Source organism: Vulpes lagopus, chromosome 12 (genome assembly GCF_018345385.1).
Source record: "Vulpes lagopus strain Blue_001 chromosome 12, ASM1834538v1, whole genome shotgun sequence".
Classification (NCBI taxonomy): Eukaryota; Metazoa; Chordata; class Mammalia; order Carnivora; family Canidae; genus Vulpes; species Vulpes lagopus.
The window spans coordinates 67566747-67584329 of record NC_054835.1 but is presented as its reverse complement, the minus strand read 5'-3'; the positions used below and the strand labels follow the sequence as shown (position 1 = coordinate 67584329).

The 17583-nt window shown below is 47.1% G+C and overlaps 1 non-coding gene across 1 annotated transcript; it reads left to right on the top strand.

The window, feature by feature from the left end:
- Positions 1–14712: 14712 nt before the first annotated feature.
- Positions 14713–14833, top strand: LOC121474365. The gene has a single exon (XR_005983375.1). It is a non-coding gene; the product is annotated as a small nucleolar RNA SNORA26 (small nucleolar RNA).
- Positions 14834–17583: the final 2750 nt, after the last annotated feature.

The window sequence follows — 17583 nt, the reverse complement described above, 5'->3', positions numbered from 1 at the left end:
GGGGTGCACAAACAGAGGAAGATCATGGCCCTGGGAGCTCATGTTCTAGTCCAGGGAGGGAGCAGATGCACAAAAAACAGCATGAAAACAGGCAGACTTATTAAGAAAGTAATTGCACAGCATTTTAGAAGGCAACGAGCATGGTATGGGGGGGAAAGCAGAGCCGAGTAAAGATTTCCAGGAATTCAGAGGGCTCAGGTTGGAATTTTAAGAAGGGTAATCAGAACAGGCGCCAGTGAGAAGGTGACAGTTGAGCAAAGACTTGAATGGGGTGAGAGTGTTAGACCAGCAAATAGGAAAACAGCTCTAAGTAGGAGCAGGCCTGGAGCCTCGGTCACAAGCAAGGGGCAGCGTGGGTGGACACAAGAGCTTGAGAGGAGGACAGGAGAAGGTGACCTCAGAGAGGTGGCAGGGGCAGACCATATCACTCTTGCAGGGGATTGGGAATCAGAGCAGGTGGGGCCTTTTTCTGTATGGAGAGAGGAGCCATGGCACAGTTCTGAGCAGGGGAGTAACATGATGTCTCGCATTTTGTAACAAACACTCTGGCCGCTGTGTTGAGAATGGACTACAAGGGTCAAGAGTGGAAACAGGGGAGCCTGGTAAGGGTCTTTGCAGTGGACGGTCATGGTGACTCTGACCCAGCGTGAGAGTAGAGCAGGTGACCAGAGTGGTCTGATGCCAGACATGTTGTGAAGGTGGGTTGTGAATTGAGTGTGGGGAGGAGAGAACTAGGAGTCAGGGATTTTATTCCACGGCTTTGACCCAAGCATCTGGGGGATGGAGTTGCCTTTGACTGAGTGGAGAGAAGATCAGGAGTCTGTCAGACATCCAAATGGGGATACTGAGAAGGTTAGCTGGGTAGATGAATGTCTGGAGTTGGGGAGGGAAGGCTAGAATGAAGACATAAATTCAGGAGACATTCAGGCCTACGCATGGTAATTTTTAAAGCTCTGAGATTAAATAAAATCTCCAAGAGTGTGTATTTTAGAAAAGAGAAAAGGGTCAATGACTGATTCCGGGGAGGGGGGGGGCGGCGGGGAAAGGGTTCCAACTTTTAAAGATGAAAAAAAGAGAGAAAAACAACAAAGGGGACTGAAAAGAGGCAGGTGGCAACGTAGGCAGAAAACTGGGATGGTCTGATGTTCTGGAAGCCACACAGAAGAATGAGGAGCAAGAAAGAAGGAGAGATCCCATGTGTCAACAACCACAGAGGGATCAAGTTAACACAAGGCCTGAGAACCTACGGGTTCATGAGCAGTCAACAGCTTGGCGAGCCCCAAGAGCTGATTTGATGTGGTGGGCGAACCTAAGCCTGATCAGAGTAGGTTTAAGAAAAAATGAGAGAAGACTTGGAGATAGTGACTGCAGACAAACCTTTGAGAAGTTTGGCTCTAAAATAAATGTAGGGGGATCCCTGGGTGGCTCAGTGGTTTAGCACTTGCTATTGGCCCAGGGTGTGATCCTAGAGTCCCAGGATCAAAACCCACATCAGGCTCCCTGCATGGGGACTGCTTCTGCCTCTGCCTGTGTCTCTGCCTCTCTCTCTCTGTCTCTAATGAATAAATAAATAAAACCTTTAAAAAATAAATTAAATAAATAAATTAAATTAAATAAATGTAGCTGTAGCTAGTTGAGGAAGTATAATGAACAGAAGGTGGTGTGGGGGTGGAGGTGGGGGAGGGTGTTACAGAACGGGTAAGATAATGGCATGTGTGCAAGTCTATGGAAAGCGTCCTAAAGAGAGAGAGAAAACGTTCCGACGTAGGAGAGAGGAGAGCTGCTAGGATGACATCCTGAGTAGGCAAGAGTGAGTGGAAAGGGAAAAAATCCACGTTAGACTGAAGCATAGGAAATTCATCTACAGTAAGATGCAGCTTTGGGCTCTGGTAACTGGTAAAGGGAGTCTGCGAACATTCTCTTCCCGTTGCCAACTTTCTCATGTACTTACCGAGCAAATACAGGATGTCCAGCACTAGGTTGTTCATCAGGTCATTTTATCGGGTCACCATATTATTGACATGCCTTCACCTCTCTGGAACACTCAGGAATGGTGAGAGGATCTCCAGGGTTTCAAGTGACAGGGATGATGATTCTCAAAGCAGCCTGAAGGAGAAGCATCTTTCCAAAGCCCTCTCTGACTACACCGGCCCTTCCTGCGGCCAAGAATTTGAAGCAGTTACCCTATTATCCATTACTGAACACTGATAGAACCTCGTGCTAAAAATAGTTGTGCTAAAAATAACAGGTCCCAGCCCTTATCTGAGTTTTGTCTACTAAACGGCCAACATCGACGTCTACATATTTGGAAACCTCTGTGTAAACACTTGGGTATTCTGAAACATCAGAAACCTTGGCATCACTGGGCATCTGCAAGGCTTTACACTCCTTATCTAGGTATTTTGGTTGTGTGTAGACAGAGCCGGGCAATGATCCATTTGAAATCCAGCCCCTGTCCACAAAGGTCCATTCCCATCCTCACGGAAGCCCTCACCAAGTCACAGAACCACTGGAAACAAAACGTCATCACCATTTGACCTGGATGTTATCCATGAAAATAAATACTCTCTTATATTTCGGGGTAAACTCTTTCACCAGATCTTCACCTCATGTTTCAGTTCCCATTCCAAACAACTGAATTATTTTGATTTCATCTGTTAACTCAAGAAATGACATCTTTCCCTCGTCTCCTTTCTAATGTGTGATGAAATCTTAAACGTATTGAGACCCTTCCACGTTGCAGCCGACGTGCACTATTCAGGTTCTTACCGGGCCTTGTGGTTAAGTCCGCGTTGCCTTTATTGCCTTTGGATTATGTTACTGCAGTTCATTATGAGCGTTGGATAAGACTCTGGAAATTAAATCCAATGTGTTCAGCTTTTCAAAAAATTCTTTGAGGTCAATTAGGTATTGACTTCAGCTTCCTTTACTTATTCAAGGTATCATGATAAAAGACAGGCAGATCTTTTATCTGTTTTTCTTTATGCCCTTAATAGCCTTTGCAATCTGTTGTCCACGTTTATACATTCTTATTACGTATGAAATGCCCTTCGAATCGAGGAAAAGCAAACTTCTCGGTAGCTGGTTTCAGAATCTGTGATACCTCTTCGTCCCTCTGGTGTAGTAATAATTCACGGATGTTTCCGTGACTTTCTATATATGGTCAGATTCCATATGAGAGAAGTTGTTCAGAGGCAGCTAGTCAATCTGCTGGCTTCTTACTCCTTCCTCTATGGATCCTGCAATATCCTTTATATGATGTGAGTTTTGAGAGTTAAAAATCTGTGAGGACAGGGGTACCTGGGTGGCTCGGCCTTCTCTTGATTCCCTCTCAGACTGTGATCTCGTGGTTGTTGGATCCAGCACCACACTGGGCTCCATGCTGGGCGTGGAGCTTGCTTGGGATTCTTTCTCTCTTTCTCCGTCTGCCCCTTCCTGCTCATTCTCTCTCTCTCTCTTTCTCTCAAAAAAAAATTTTTTTTAATCTATGTGGATGCTATATGCCATAAGTAGGCCTCTTTGAATCCCAGAAATGTTATATTTTTCTTCACACGTGTGTAAAAAAGAAGAGGATAAAATGATCATTATTGATGAGTATGTGTAACTTGTATTAGATAGGGTACCTCTATTACCTGAATCAGGTAGGATGCCGTAACAAGTAAACCCCAAATTCTTATGACATAGCATACCAGGGGCTTATTTCTTTCTCATGTAACAGTCCAGTGTAGGTGTCTTGCTCAACCAGTCAATGTTCGTCCCCTTGGTCATTCAAAGACCAGGGCTCCGTCCAAGCTGTGGGTTCAGTAGTCCCTGTTAATTTGGGGTCCTCTGAACCTGGCTCCAGGTGGTGGAGGGGAGCATAAAAAAAGCACACCCCATTTCTTAAAAGTCTCAGTTTAGAAATGACACACACTCTGTTCACACACCATTGGCGAGAATCAGCCAGATGTCCTGATCGGGATGCAAGGGGAGCTGGGAAATGTAGTTCCTGGTTGGGGAGCTGTGTCAAATGCTAACTCTACGCCAAGGAAGGGGCAACATGAGTGTTAGCCAGCCATCTCTGCATTACTTGTGTGATGTAATTACATCAAAAAGTATATTCTGTAATGACTCCTACTATTAACATTTTGGAATATAGCTAACCCATAGGGCCCGACAACACACACTGTTGTATCAACTGGGGTTTTTTTTTTCATTAACAACATATTGAATCATACATCTGTCGCATGTATTTTAGATGTACACCATTTGTGCGAACAGAGCATGGTTGCAAACAGCAGCCAAAGCATTTTCTAGTGTGTCTATTTGGTAGCAAATATCACAAAGCAGAGATCAGCATGAGACTGTATAGTAAAGGGCTTTGGGGTCAAGCATACCTGGGCTCGCGTCCTAACCCTCGTATTTGCTGCTTACAGTGATGAGGAAGGGCTTTCCTTAATCTGTAAAATGGGAACAGGAACTTCAGTGTTTCTATCTGTAAAATGAAGATAGTAACTTTTTTCATTAGGTTTCTGTGAGGGTCAGTGAAATAATTTAAGTCACTCAAATACCAAGATGGGAGATGACTATATATTTTTAAATATGATAAATGACTTTATGAGATTTGCAAGTTTTGGGATCCCTGGGTGGCTCAGCGGTTTAGCGCCTGCCTTTGGCCCAGACTGTGATCCTGGAGTCCCGGGATCGAGTCCCACATCCGGCTCCCTGCATGGAGCCTGCTTCTCCCTCTGCCTGTGTCTCTGCCTCTCTCTCTGTGTGTCTCTCATGAATAAATACATAAAATTTTTTTTTAATTTTGCAAGTTTTTTTTATTGCGATACAGTTAACACAACACTATATTAGTTGTGTTAGGTTTAGGTGTACAATGTGGAGATTTGATATTTGCATAAATTGTGAAATGATCATCACCATAAGTCTCATTAACATCCACATTACACATAGTTACAATTTTTTTCCTTGTGATAAGAACTTTTATCACCTATTTTCTTAGCAACGTTCAAATACAATACAGTATTATGCATTATGGTCACCATGCTGTATGTTACATCGCCAGGACTTATAACTGGAAGTTTGTACATTCGAACCACCTTTCACTTGCTTTGCCCACTTGCTCACCCCCCACACCACCTCTGGCAACCCCCAATTTGTTCTCTGTATCTGTGATTTATATGTTTTATAGGAAAACTTTTATATTGTCAGCATTTAGTGGCCCTAGAGAGATGAACAAGCAAGTAAAGAAAATTAGAGACTGCGTATGCATCACCTGGGGATCTCGATGCTGATTTGGTAGTTTTCAGGCGAGACTATGAATCTGAATTTTTAGCAATTCCCCAGGGGTAATTCATATTGTCCTTGGAACCAAAACTGAGAAACGCTGATATACAGGCTCTGTCTAGACAGCCAAATAGAGGCCAGCAAATTTCAAAGAGTAAAAAAGCAGAAAATTAAGAGAAATAAATAAATGCCCACAGAGTCATAACAGAGGTAAGAGATAAGAGGAACATTTAGAGCAGGAGACAATTTGGGTGAGACAAATTTTCGTTGTATGGGATCATCCCAACCATTGTAGACATTTTGCAGCCCTGTCCCCCGTCTGCCAACCATCGATAGTATCTCCACAATTATTGTGATCATGAAAAACACCCCACATTTCCCCAAATATCTCTAATGGGAACAGAACTGCCCGTGGTTGAGAGCCACTGATCTAGTTCAAAAGTGTCACCTTTTCAGATGAGGAAGGTGAGTCCCGAAAGGGTGAAGTGACTTGCTTATGGTCACACAGCCAGTTGGTGGTGTGCTGGGAGTACACCAAGTATTCTCCTCCGTGTTGAGGGCTCATTTCCACCATGTGGTCCTATCAGTTTAAAATGCTTTTAGTGGGATCCCTGGGTGGCGCAGCGGTTTAGCGCCTGCCTTTGGCCCAGGGCACGATCCTAGAGACCCGGGATCGAATCCCACATCCGGCTCCCGGTGCATGGAGCCTGCTTCTCCCTCTGCCTGTGTCTCTGCCTCTCTCTCTGTGACTATCATAAATAAATAAAAATAATTCTTTAAAAAAAAATAATAAAATAAAATGCTTTTAGTTACAAGTCAGAAAGTCCAATTTGGTCTTGCTAAGATCACAGGGAAGTTGACTGGCACGCTTCCCTGCAAGTCCAGAGGTAGGACCCATTCAGGATTATCTGAATTCAATGGCTGTGATGCCTTCTGCTTGTGGCTTAACTGGCTTTGTCTTCCTCTGTGTCAGCTTCACCCTCAACCTGTGACAAGATGCTGGCCCATTCCCCTGGGCGGGGAGGAATAGATTCAACCAGTCACAGAGGAGAGTCAATGACCCAAGCCACCAAGAGGGGTGGTCGTTCAAGTGCAGCCTGTCTGCTGGGGCTCTACTGCCAAACCGGATATTGAGTGCAGCCAAACTGGATATTGAACACACTCAGAGAAAAAAGTCTGGAGACCGGAAAGTAATTAAAAAGTAACTATAGTCACTAGTTGTATTTTCAAGGGCCGATACGGGAATCCAAGTCAGATACCGCAGCCTTACTCCCTTATCATCTCACGGCTCCTACTCGTACACATTCTGACACTGCTTCAGAATCTTGATGTTTTTCTCTTCCCTGGAAGCTTTGTTCTTTTTCTCTTGCCTCCCTTGTCTCCTGCCCTGTCACTCATACACACTCTCTCCGTGTCGAATGCCAAAGATCCAGAAATCAGCAAGCCAAGGCAGGGCTCACCTCAGAGTTGGGAGTAGGGGAGAAGTTGAGCAGACAAAGGCAAAAATCATGCCACAACTGGAGAGACACCATACCAATAGACACTGCTGTTTGTAGACATTTGATCCTACTTCTCATACCGTTCTCTCTCACACATCCTTGATTCTTTGCTGATATGCTCCAGACTTAAAATCCTATGCCGAAGAGCCCCATTAGCTGAGCTAATAGCATAGTCCCATGGCCTAGGTGCTGAAGGGCAGAGGAAAGTGTATATTTGAGCATGTGAGCTATTATAATGGAAGGTAGGCCCAGCCTTTGGTCACGATTCATACAATCAGGAACTCCCCAAACCGGAAGGTAGTTCTGATGCTGGGCAGGCCTCTGAACTTGGCAGTGGATGGATAGATGGATGGATGCATGGGTAGATGCATGGATGGATGCAAGAATGAGTTGGTCGTTCTGATGGGCCACTCAGGGTTCCTCCCCTTTTCAATCCCCTATTCTTTTCTCTTGAGGCTTTAAGGGACAATGGGACTTCCCCAGAGGCTGGAGGACCAACGTGTTAAGTACTACTTTCATCTCCTTCTGTCTATAAATCAAAGAGAGGATGACTTAAATTAAGGAGAGGAGAATATTTGTAACAGAGAGCCAGAAATCATCTATCTAACATGTAGAATGATTGCATTTACATGTGTGAATAAATAGGTCCTCGGGTTCTCTACCAAGTCCCATCCATATCCTTAGATGAGTCATGTCTGGCATCTTCAGACTTCTGCAGCCATGAGAAAAGACGTAAGCCAATATCACACCAAGAAGACTTGGGCAAGAACACATTGAAAACTAAGGCATATTCTTTGAGATTTCTGAGTTAAAATTGTATGCAATGACTATTTTGCTCAAGACCCATATATCTACAGTTTTGAGCATGTATTTATTTATTAGGCACCTAAACCATGTAATTGCACTTAATCCTGACAAGGTTAATACCTTCCTTTTGTTTATGAGGAAGCTGGGAGGGTGCACTTCTCTTGAGGGCGCACAGCTAGTAGATAACAGAGCCGGGATTCCAAACTAAGCCCGTCCGGCTCCAAAACCTCATCCTCGTCCAGTACACCCAGCAGTCGGACTTACAGCCTAACTCCCTCCCTCGCCAACTATACTAAAGCAAGTCCTTTCTTTGCCACTTTGATATATTTGTTTGTAGTCGGTTAAACCAGTTTTTACACAGACTTTCTTAATGAATGTCAATGCCTCTGTTCTAGAGCTAGCTTTCCCTCCAGAACATCCAGGAACATTTCAAAGTCACACGGAGCAGTAACAAATTAGATTTTCCTCCACGCATTTCTCACCTGGTCGTAAAATGATTATGGATGTTGCCTGTGTATGTTGGTGTTTATGTCCTGGCTGTGGAACAGTCATGCAAGAAAACATCAAAGTTTCGTGGGTGACAAAGAATCACCTCTGATCTTCACTTCAAAGACAACCAAACAGAAAACCTTCTCAGCAACACCTTTGAGATTAATGTCAATCAGGTTTTTCCTCAACTTGTTGATACAGGTATGCGCATTATAATGAATGAAGCTTGTTAGGAAACTGTAAACCTCCTCTAAAATGGCAGTAAAAATACCTACAGGGCACACACAATGTTTTCCTGATGTATTGTAGGAGAATTTAGCAAACAGACACGTCTTGGCCCTTAGCCCTGATCCTCCAACGTCAATTTTAAAAGGTCGTCAACAAGGTTCCATCACAAAGAGGGATGGTGCTCTTTCTAAGCCGGGAAATCTAAACACCTGACCTCTTCTGTACCATGAGCAGAGCTTCCCCTTCTGTCCTCCTCTCTTGAGTACACGCCGATTCACAGAGCCTTTTGATCTGGGTCTGGGGCTTCTTTGAAATTCTCAATCTACCTCGAAATTCTTGATTCTACCTCCGCCTCTTCTGGAACATGCCAACCTGGGGACACTTCCCAGGCTGGTTTGATGCCTCATTTTGGTGTCCCACAGCTCTCAGGGCAACCTCAGCCACATCACTTCCGTATGGTGCCATCTATGAGCTCTTAGAGATCTAGGATCATGTTGGGATCATCTATCATAGCCCAGCGCCCAACAAACAGTGGATGCTCGGTGTCTTTCGTCCAATGAAGTGCATGAACGAAAGTACAGACCACCCTTCATGCCTCTGACTGAGAAATGAGTGTCCCCAGGAGTCTGGGAAAGAAGAGCAAGAATGTTGGGCGTAGGTCAACTGGAATAAGGATGGGCAGTTGGAGCAGGTGATGTGGAATGGGCCAGGGAGTGAGAGGGAGTACACTTACCAGAAAGGAGTGCATTAGGCACACACTAAAGGTGACAGAGTTGATAATACAGCCTTTATGGGGCCCGGGCTAGCACTTCAGGCCCTAGAGGGCTGGCATTATTTTCCATGTAATCAGTGTCCAGATGGACTCTATCCTTTTTAACTCTTCCCATCCAGAAGTGTTCGGCTGGGATTTTGTCCTTATTCATCGTGTGTTTATGTGAGGACCGGGCTAATGTGGCAGCGCCCTCACTTGTGGGACAAATGTTGAACATCTTCTTCAGCTCTGCACACCCACGCCCTCCATAATGATTCTGCCCCAGTAGAGGTTGGTAACACCCCCAGGCTGCAAAAGCTTATCTGTGAGCCACCTACTATGCTATCGGAATTTGACTGAGGGCATTATGAGACACTTTAAAATGGTTTTTAAACATTCTCAATCAAAATACCCTGAATTCATTAGTCAACAAATATGTGCTGAGTGTCAACTACATGTCAGCCATTGTGCTAGATCTAAGGCTATGTATGACCTCATACAGACCACAGTCTAATTAAAATAAGAGTAGCAATGGTCAAATGTAAAAACATTACACTTTTCATTTGCTGTGCTTCTACAACCACAGAAGAATGTGAGCAAGAGCAAAAGGCAGCATATTTGTTATTTCCAATTTCATTCGAATTCCAGTCTATCTTAAAAGGCACTTTCCCCTCTGAGTTCCTGAAATGAAATGACAGTTGATTGGGGAGAATTTTATGAATAGACCTTATTTTCATTTCTTATGTAAAATTCATGCCAGAGTTCAAATAACAAACACTAATACCCACCAAAAGCATGGAGCAAATATATTAGATGGACTCAACTGCAGAAAACAGAATTCACGTTAGCTCTTGCAGGTCAGCTAGGCTCAGAGGCGGGGGCCGGGGGGGAGGGTGGTAGAGAGAGGCTGCCTTGCTCTGGTCCAGTTCCTTCTTCAAACTCATCAATGAGAGAAGAAGCTCTTCTTCGCTGGGGAAGAGTGAGGAAGTGAGCAGAGACAGCCAGGCACATCATCCTACTGGACATAACTCTACCTGGAATCTATAGGAGTGGGAAACAGAGCACCTCCGACTAACCAGCTCAGTATTTTGAAGTAATTTATTTTATTCCTTGTGATTCTGACCTAGATTGTGTTTTTCAAAAACAAGTAAATCTCACGTGTGTCTGACCTCATGACTATGGTAAGGACTGCCCCCTCCCACAGCCCATGGACCGGGAAGAGTCGCCTAGGATGGAGGCAAGAAACTTCTGAGCAGTTGGAGCTCTGCAAAATCCCCAAATGTAGGAGTGCTTCCTTACTTCTTGTACCATCAACCCCAAGCCCACAGCATCAGTACTGGAATTGATAGAAAGATCTCAGAGTGGCCCGCAATCACTCTTAAAGCATATTATCACAAACTTCACAACTGGTGAACTCCTATGGATACCACAACCTGACCTACCAACCTACTTTTGACATTATTTTTTTTCCCAGCAAACCAGCTTCATTCAATGTAGGCTTTAATCATGTATTTCAGATACTCTTACTCATCTTACTGAAAATCAAGAGTGCAATTTTGAAAAAAACAAACAAACAAATAGACCTCCATTGACAAGGCAACTCTTCCACTTCCTTTCTACTGTTTTGATTATCACTTGCGAGATTTATCTTTTTTTTTTTTTTTTTTTTTTTTGCGAGATTTATCTTATTCTCGTTTTGTTTAAATTTGGAAACTGGAATGTTGAAGAGCAGCTGATAAAGCACGTATTCCAGACATTAAAAGTTTTAGCTTAGTATCAACTCATCAGGAAAAGAAAAAGCTAACAGATTTTCATTTTTCACAAAAATATGGCAATAAGAATGCATTTGCAGTTACAAAACAGGTCAAGGTCATTTGTGGCGCTCATTAAATCTGCCACTCCTGTGAAAAAGGCTGAAAGTGCTGCCTACATTTTGCAAATAGAAAAAAAAAGTAACAGGTTTCATCTTGCTCTGGGTATAATAGCGAAGCCTGTGGTAGAGCCAGAAATAGAACCTGAAAGTGTTCATGTTCCTTTTTGATATAGAACAGGACCCAATTCAAGCAGTCTCATTAAAATTGTGCTACAGAAGAAGCAGGTCTACCAATTTCCTTAATAGAATTAAATAGTTCATTTTGGCTGCCCTTTCAACTAGATACCTTATGCTAATTCATTTAACTGACCAACCAAATATCATTTATACAGTAATTTCATAGAACACATTGAATGCTAAGCATAATAGGTAGCCTGCAATTCTTTGCAAGAATTCTTTTACGAAAAAAGCAATATTTAAAAATCCAATACAATCAAACCATTATAGGATAGCAAGCACTATTGCTTAGGGTCGGCTGGTCAACATGCAACTTCTAAGCCGGCTGCCTTAATGTAATTCTGGATTTTAAAGGGTTCTAAATTCAATCCCACAGTCGCTGGTAAGGAAAAGCACCTTCAAAGTTTCAGAAATTGAGAATTCCGTGCTGCCATCCTGTGTCCACCCTCTGGCCACTGCAGCTAGGGTTTCGGTTTCCTCCTCGAAGTTTGTGCATTTATGTACAAGTGTTGGGATGGAGCTTGGGTCAGTGCTGATACCGTGTTTCAATGTGCTTAGAAACCCTAATACTTCCACCAGCTGTCTATACTACTAGACTGGGGATAGAATAGTTCTTACAAAATATTAGCACTATGTGGGGTCTGGGAGCAAAATGAGGAATTTCATCGTGCCTACTGTACCCAGTGGGTAGCCTAAAGGATTCCGTGAGATCTTCTAGGCAGAGCAATGGATGCACAGAGCAGATAGTAAGTGTTCGAGAAAGGTTAGCACTTTCTATCTTTAACACACTGGCCTGACACACGGCAGCCCTGCAAACAGCAACGTTTGATTGATGTGCATTTATATAACATATTATCAACAAGCATCATCAATGGGCATGTTTAAGGTGGTCTTCGGGGTCTGGCATGGCCAGGCGGCCACCAGCATCTCCTACCACACCCCCCACTGCAGCCCACGTTACATCATGCCTTCTCCTGTGTCTCACTCCACCCCCCACCCCTTGGCTTTTTGTGCAGAAGTCAAGCAGACTTCCTGCATTTCCATGAAAGCACTGAGCTCCTTCCTAGAACACACACTCTGCACATGCACTCCCTTCCACGTGGAACTACACCCCAGGGTCTTCTCCTTTGTCCTATAAACTCATCTTCTGTTTTCTGCTTAATCAGAAAGCTGAGTCTTTGACCCCCATTGTAATGCTTGTGAAGTGCTGATTTTGCATTTTTGAGCTGATTCCTGTGTTTGTGTCTGTTTCACCCATGAGAGTAAGGGTTCCAACAGGGCAAGGCCCACGTTTGGGGCTTTTTTTCTCACTATCTATATACCTCCAGGTCTACCAGTGTTTGGCATATGTTAGGTTCTCAATACATATGGGTTCTATAAATGTATGAACATATGCGCATACAAAGCTATGGCTCCCAAGGACTGAGCATGTCTCTCTACTTTATTTCATAATCACTGTTCCCCTCACCCCTGGCCTTAACTCTACCATGAAAATACACATTTTTCACCAGGTTAAAATAGCTTGGGAAAAATAAAATGTAAATTTCAGCTTAAAAAGAGAGGGAAGGGGCACCTGGGGAGCTCAGTCAGTGAAGCAGCTGCCTTCGGCTCAGGTCATGACCTCAGGGTCCTGGGATGGAGCCCCACATCAGGCTCTCTGCTCAGCGGGGAGTCTGCTTCTCCTTCTCCCACTGCCCCTCCCCCTGCTTGTGCTTTCTCTCTCTCTCTCCAATGAATAAATAAAATCTTTATTTTAAAAAGAAAGAGAGAAGGAAGAAAAGAGATATCAATGAAATAAACATAAAAATGGAGCAGTGAGCCAGCATTAGCAAGGGGCAGTATGAGCAGTGGTTAAACCACTATCGCAGGCCCATTCCACACTGGGGAGAGGGACCTGGGAGCTGAAGGATGTGAAGACCCCTATTCCATCCCCACCACAATTAGTCTTCTTCCTGAGTTTCCTTTCTTAGTGACTTCCACCTGGACAGGGCGCCCCAGGGCAACTGCCCTTGCCCCCTCATCCATCCTGGTCTCCTCTGCCTTAACAAATAGGGACCAAAATAGGACCCTAAAGCATTGCCTCTTTTCTTTCTTTTCTTTTCTTTTTTCTTTTCTTTTCTTATACTCACAACTAAAATTTATTACAGTGAAGGGACACAAAACACTATTGGCAAAGGGCGAAGCACGGTGGAGTACAGGGGAAATCAGATACAAGCATCCAAGAATCCTCTCCCAAGAATTCTTTAAAAAATGAAAGTACTCTTGTTTTTCTCCTTAGCATTTGCCACCCTAAGATACTGGTTATTCACGTCTTGATTTATCTTCTCCACTATAAGGTCAGACCAAGGTCTTTGTTTCATCCATTTGAGGATTAGAAAGGGGCACGGACATAGGAGGTGCTCAAGTGTGAATAGAAATGTGACATAGGAAAGAACGGCTCGGGATTCTTTTTAAAATTTTTGTTTTTAAAGATTTATTTATTCATGAGAGACAGAGACAGAGAGGCAGAGACGCAGGCGGAGGGAGAAGCAGGCCCCATGCAGGGAGCCCGACCTGGGGCTCGACCCGGTCTCCGGGGTCACGCCCTGGGCTCAACCACCGGCCCCCCGGGGTCCCCAGCCCGGGGTGTCCGGGACTGCAGGACCCAGAGCTCTGGCCCACGTGCTGAGCTGGGAGAAGTCCCCGAGGAGGGGAGGTGGCCCGAGAGAACCAGCTCCTCGCCCGGAGCGCTCGGGCTCCAGAGAAGATGCTCCGCTCCCGGGGACCAGGCTTCCCGCCCCAGCAGATGCCTAAGGTCCGCGGCGCTGAGACTTTGGGCGCCAACGGCCGGGCCCGCCCCCTTCCGCCCCCTCCTTCCCACGGATTGGCTACTCTCCCCGCCCTCCCGCCTCCATTCTTCCCACGGATTGGCTTCTCTCCACGCCGCCACGCCCCCACCCTTCCCACGGATTGGCTTCTCTCCACGCCATTCCGCCCCCATCCTTCCCACGGATTGGCTTCTCTCCACGCCGCCCCGCCTTCCTTCCCGCGGATTGGCTGCTCGCTCCACGGCCCGCCTTCCTCCCCTCCCCCTTCCCCGGGATTGGCTACCTTCCGGCCTCCTTAGCAGCGCCGCGCGCCGGGGGCCGCGGGAGTCCGGCCAGGTGAGCGGGGGCGAGCGGGGGCGAGCGGGGGCGAGCGGGGGGCGAGCGGGGGCGAGCGGGGGGCGCGGGCGGCGGGAGGGCCTCGGGCCGCGTCCCCTCGAGCTTTGCCCGCCCCGAGCCCCGTGCTCCCGGCGGCCAGGACGGAGGGGTAGAGCAGCCCTCGGCGGCCCGGGGGGCGGGCGGCTCAGCCCGTCCCGGGGCCGCGCGAGGCACAGGCGCCGCGAGGGGCCGCCTGGAGGCCCCCCCGCCCCGCCCCCGCCGACCTTGCGCTCTGCTCCCCAGGCCGGCGACTCCGGAGGGCTCGGGGCGGCCCGGGTGTCGGACGCGAGCGGGGCCGCGGCGGCCGGAGCTCCCCGCGCAGGTAGGACCCCCCCGCCCCCCCCCCGGGCGACCCCGGCCCGGCCCGGAGCACGTGGCCGCCCGCCCCGCCCCCCCCGCAGCGCCCCGCGGGCCCCGGGCCCCCCCTTTCCTGTGCCCTTCCAAGGCCCCGCGGTGCCCTGGGAGGCCAACACAGAAGGGGACAGCAAGGCTCCATGAAACCCAGGGACGAGCCCGCAGCGCTCCTCTTTGGATCCTGTCTGGAGTCACAGCCCGACCGGAGACGATTCCTTCCGCCGAGCACCGCGCACCTTTGGGGCTTTGTAAGCTCTTGTGCGTTCGAGCGGGAGGGCGAGCACGTGCTGGCGCCGCAGCGCGGGGGAGGGGCGGGAAGCGGCGCGGGCCGGGCAGGCCCCCCCCCCCCCCCCCCCGGGCCCTGGGACCCTGACCCCGCGGAAGGACGCCCTCCCCCGAGCACCCAGGCGCCCCCTCCTGTGATGGGATTCTAGTGGGGAGCGCAGTGAGGAATGCAAACTTCCCCTCCTTAGATGATCCTTTCAGGGTTGCTGGTCGTTGAAGGGTGGGGAACACGGGGGGGGGGGGTGGAACGCAGGGCTCCTTCCTGCACACCTGTCTTTGGAGACAAACTGAAAATAAGGTACCTCAACAATTGTTTTCTGTTGGAAAGGTCATTTGGAAGTTTTTCCTTTTTTCCAGGTTGAAAGCTACAGGTAGCAGCCGTGGAAGCTGGAATATTCTGATGCTGGTTATTTTTACTGACCTACAGCAACTCTGCGGCCTAAGGTACACACATGCTTCTGTGGGACCCAAGACATTCAGGAAATGTCCCCCACCCCTGGCCCCTAGAGGAGTAAGCACTGCGGCCTCCAGCCCAAGTCAGTGCCAAGAATGCCCGCAGAGCACGCCCTTAACGGAAAGTTCCATATCCAATGAGGAACTAAGGGCTTGAGAAACTCCTCCATCCTCACTAGAAATCCCCTAGACCAGCCCATAAAAATCCAGCTGGAACCCACCTTGAGTCCAAGTCCCTGCTCCACTGTGACAGGTACACTTGGACCCAAGCTCGAGCTTGCTAATAAAGCCTCGTGTGCTTGCATCGGTGTTGGCTCCTTGGTGGTTTCTCAGATTCGCAGTCTTGGGCACACCACTTCCAAAGAGGTCAAGTATCCTTCCATAAGCTGTAGTGGCCACGTGTCCTGCGCACCCATCAGGGGCACTAGCAGCAGGGCCGCGCTGGTGGTGGCTAACCGGGCAGCATAGCAGGTGTTTCATTTTCTTGTCATTCAGTTCTGACAACTCTGTGAGGTCAGTATTGTTCTCTCAGTTTTACAGATGACGCAACAAGTAGGTTAGGGACTGGCTCAGGGCCCTGTCACATGTGTAGCCCTGAATTAGGATCCTCATGTAACTTTCTGGCCATGTGACCTCTTGGAAAGTCCCTTCTCTTGGCATTTCACTTTCTAGTGGAACAGTAGAAATATTGAAACAGATGAGGCCAGTTTGGTCAGGGGAGACCACAGTAGAGCCATTGAGCATATAAGCTCTTCACAGTCTTTAATGGCATCGAACCTACAGGAGTTAACCCAAAATTTGGCACAAAGGGAGCATCTGTCAGCATGTGATGTTAGCTGTTCTTGATGAATGAGCATTTTGAGCTGTGAAAGGGGATTTAAAGGATACAGTGGTGTTAGAATATGAAAATCTTGAAGGTGATGGGAGAAGTTTTCATGTGGAAAGAAAGATAACACCAGTGTGGTGAGACGAACAGAGCATATAGTATGTGCTAGTTCTCAGCCTGGCCAGCCCCGAATGTCTGCAAATGCCTCATTTTCCAGAAGTTTCAAATAAAGATAATTTCATATTAACCTTGGAGTCACTCTAACTGCTTATTTCATAACGCTGTCTGGCCTTTTGCACTTGCATTGCACTTGCATCACACTGTAAAATCCAGCCTGGTAACTTTTTTTAGGTCATTGATTCTACGAATATGTTAGAAGGCTATCATTGCTAGAGAGGAAGAGAAAGCAAGTGCACGTCGAGGCACTGAGTTGAGGGCGTAGAAGCTCCGATAGGGCTGGCCAGGGAGGACAGATGACCAGAGACCTGGAGATGCTGGGATCCTGTATGGACTTCGGTAAAGGCCATTGCAGGTGAGTGAAAACAAGTTAAAAGGCCTGGAGAGAGTGAAGTGTGCAAAGGTTTGGGGAAAAGCAAAGAGCTGCAGAGAAAGCTGCTAAGGGGCGGGAGAGTTGCAGGACAGCTTGTTTGCAGGGCCAAGGTAGATATTTTACTCTCAAAATGGCAACCTCAAGTCTGGTGTCTCTGGCTTCTGAATTCTGCAGCGTTTACCTAGGGACACTCCCTAGCACCCGTATTCTTTCCTGCTCTTGCCCAAGTTTTCTGTGGCCACTATTATCCCTCCCCTCATGCCCCATAAGTGCTCTTTGTTCTGGAATTCTGTAGCACTTAGAAGTCTGTTCTGTGGTTGCTTATGTACCTGCCTGGCTGCCCCTGCCCCGACTTAACTACAGTAAAGCCCGTCTTGCTTCCCACCATATTCCTGGGGCCCAGTCAAGCTGGCATGATACTGATGCTGGCATATTTCACTCGAGCCCTAAGCCCAGCATGACTAATACAAGGAGCAGTATCATTTATAATTAAGCCTAATATGGATAATTCTACTGGGTAAAAATTTTTTTTTTAATTTTTATTTATTTATGATAGTCACACAGAGAGAGAGAGAGGCAGAGACACAGGCAGAGGGAGAAGCAGGCTCCATGCACCGGGAGCCCGATGTGGGATTCGATCCCCAGGATCGCGCCCTGGGCCAAAGGCAGGCGCTAAACCGCTGTGCCACCCAGGGATCCTACTGGGTAAAATTATATATGGCGTTCTGTGAGTGGCTTACAGCCATCTATTAGAAGCGACAGAATACTAATCCTTGGTTCAAACCCCTACCCTTCCATGTGATCGTAAGACAAGGTCTCAGCTTGGGTCTCTGAA